The sequence below is a fragment of the Lycium ferocissimum genome, chromosome 1, assembly GCF_029784015.1.
Source record: "Lycium ferocissimum isolate CSIRO_LF1 chromosome 1, AGI_CSIRO_Lferr_CH_V1, whole genome shotgun sequence".
Classification (NCBI taxonomy): Eukaryota; Viridiplantae; Streptophyta; class Magnoliopsida; order Solanales; family Solanaceae; genus Lycium; species Lycium ferocissimum.
The window spans coordinates 36,829,416-36,832,605 of NC_081342.1; the positions used below are offsets into that span (position 1 = coordinate 36,829,416).

At 37.6% G+C, this 3,190-nt stretch overlaps 1 non-coding gene across 1 annotated transcript; it reads right to left on the bottom strand.

Annotated features, from left to right (window-relative positions):
- Window positions 1-1,329: 1,329 nt before the first annotated feature.
- On the bottom strand, window positions 1,330-1,436 carry LOC132031584 (small nucleolar RNA R71). Its single transcript, XR_009408311.1, has one exon. It is a non-coding gene; the product is annotated as a small nucleolar RNA R71 (small nucleolar RNA).
- Window positions 1,437-3,190: the final 1,754 nt, after the last annotated feature.

The following is a 3,190-nucleotide window of genomic DNA, read 5'->3' on the forward strand; positions in this document are numbered from 1 at the left end:
TGGAGTACATGTATACACTGCATTGTATTGCATTGACATCCTTACATCATTGCATTGCATCTTGGCTTATATTGTGATGATCCAGTGTAATTTTACTTGTGTTGTTAATTTCAGATTCGATATATATTGAGACTTGGCATACTTGGGTTTAGATGCTTCAACCTAGGTGATAACGGATACTCGTTTCTGATTGTGCTTGACTTATGCTTGTTGATTTATCTGCCTATCCTTAACTTTGTTATGTAAGATACATTGGCTATACTTGGTCGGCCAGGTGATACCTACCGATCTCTGTGATTTTATGTAAAACTTTGCACTTCTTTGCGATTCTTTTATGAATGCGAGTTCCCGTTGGGTCTCGCCTTATCTCCCGTGGTGATAGTCGCCATCGGTACAACTTTGAGTTTCCGGGGGTGAGCACGAGACGTCCATTGCCTTGAAGACTCACTGCTTATTATGTCTTACTTTTCCATTACGAGACATAGGCTGAAGTTGATGTATTATTATATTCTAGGGTATATTTCCTTTTAGATCTCTTTGTATGGATTAGACCCGGACAGGTGTATTTCACTTATTTAACTATTTCTATTATAATATCGTAAGACTTACGTGATTATTCTCTTCCGCTTAATTGATTTATTTATTTATGTCTTCAATTATCATTGGGTTAACGGTTCGTTTATCGAGGTGGGAAAGGTAAGTCCCCGCACAACTTACTCGAAATGGGTCATGACACGCCGTTTGTTAGGTGTAATTTGAGCATATCAAATTTTGGTGCTGTTGCTGGGGAATACGGTTTGAAATTACTAAATAGTGTGTGCTTTACTTCAAGTATTTTTCTATTTCATCACATTTGTTTGCTTTTGTTGTGAACTTAGTAATTATGGCTGGAAGAGGAGGAGGACGTGGAGCGAATAATGGTAGGGTTGCAAATGTAGTACCCCCGCCATAGGAAGTTGATGAAGATGAGAATGTGTTTGCGGATTTCATGCAAGAGGTGGAATATGCATCTGCTATTTTTCCACCAAGGGTCGGTACCGCAAGTTTCACAATTGATAGTTCTATCTATCAACTACTCAAGCTTGAAGGGTATTTTTGGAACTCTACCGATAATGACCCTTATCAACACTTGAAGAATTTCATTAGTGTGTGCCAGACACATACCCAGAATGTTGTTTCTCCTAATGCATTCCGGTTGAGAGTTTTCAAATTCCCTTTAGCCGGCAAAGCAAGAGATTGGTTCGAGAAGTTGCCCCACAATTCCATTCATACTTCGGTGAGCTGGTGAATCTCTTTCTCAAGAAGTGTTTCCCTCCAAGAAAGAAAGCTGAACTCAGAGACAAAATTTTTGAGTTTAAGCAACTTCCGGGGAAACAACTGTATGAAGCTCGGGAGAGGTTCAAGTAATACTTGATGAGGTCTCCAAATCACGGTTTTCCAGAGAACATATTAATGGAGAAGTTCTACACAGGGTTAGATCCGATGACGCAATTTGTCGCCAATAATACAGTCTTACCAACTGAAGAAGTTATCTCTTGATCTAGAGAATCGGACTACACCTCTAGCCTGGCCATCTATTGTTGAGTGATGTGCCGCGTAATTTCGGCACATTTGATGTTATTTAATGGAGAGTTTTACTTGTTTTCAAGCAAGTTTGTGTTATTTGAGGTGTTTTAGTTGTGTTTCAGGTATTGAGTGTCTACATGGAAAAAGTCGGAGAATTATGTGAAAAGATCTCAAAAAGAAGTGAAAAAAGAGAAGTGACCTGAAAGAAGGATTCACGATAGAAAAGACAGACCGTATGTCATTTTACGGCCCGTCAATTATGACGTAAAACCATCACATTATACATCTCAGCTGAAGGAAATTCACGGCAGACTTTACAGACCGTACATTATTTTGCAGCCCGTAAATCCTAGCGTAGATCAGTAACAGTTTACATCTCAAACCTGAGGGAAATCTATGACACAGATTCACAGACTATAAACCAATCTACGTATGTCAAAAAGAAGCGTAGATGTTTGAAGAAAAGTCAATTTTACGGTGGAGGTTGAAAATTTTACAGACTATATATCATTTTACGGTCTGTATGCTGATCCGATGGGCGCAGTTTTGTCAAGATATTTTCCACGACTTGGACCATTATAAATACTTAATGTAGGGTTTTTATGGACCATTCTTGGTCAGATATTTGTCTTATTGTTCTTGGGCATTGAATACTCTATAGTTTTGAAGCTTTTGAGAACAAGATTCCTACTTTTCATCTTCTTTATTCCATTGTAGCATTAATGACTTCTTTATAACTTTGTTTTTCATTAAATACTATGAGTAGCTAATTTTCCTACTAAGGTTATGGACCCAATGATGGGTGTTTGATATAGAATATACGCATAATGGGTTGTTGGTTTTTACTTATTTCTTATTCTTTCAAGTTGGTTGATGGTTGCAAACATTGACTTAAGCCATAAACTTTGCTTTGCTTGGGAAAGTGAGTTAGGGTTTGGTAGGAATAAGTAACAAGAACTCAAGGTGTTAACCCTCGTTTGATAAACTCACTTAGGAATAAGAAGAGTTTACTTGGCACAGATAAATCGTTCTTAATTTCAACTCTTTTTTATTTGGGAAAATCATAAAGAGAAATACTTTCTATCTGTTGGGAAATATTAGGAAGTCAAATAGAGATTAAGTGCATACCTTACAACAATCCATTAGAAGTATATCATATTAACCCCTTTAACATTACACTTCATCTTAAGGGGACACAACCTTGGTTTCTTTATACCAATTAACTACATCTAAAGCAAAATAGCTAGTAGAACACCAAATTCTGTTACAAACTTACCGGAATACGAAATTAGACCACAAGTTAAGTACCTCACTACAATAGTAATATTTTCACACCCTATTTCCTGTGGGATTGCACCCTAACCTAGTTGGGTTACTATATTTGACAATGTCCGCATTACGCCGTTTGTTAGGTGCAATTTGAGCTTATCAAATTTTGGTGTCATTTCCGGGGAATACGGTTCTCGTAATTGTGGCGCATTGAGCCACCAAAGCTTGAGCTCAAGCAACTCTCATCACATCTTAGGTATGAGTTTCTCGGTCCAAATAATGCATTGCCCGTTATTGTGTCTGTATTGCTGAATGATGAGCAGACGAAGAGGTTACTTGAAATCTTACGAGAATA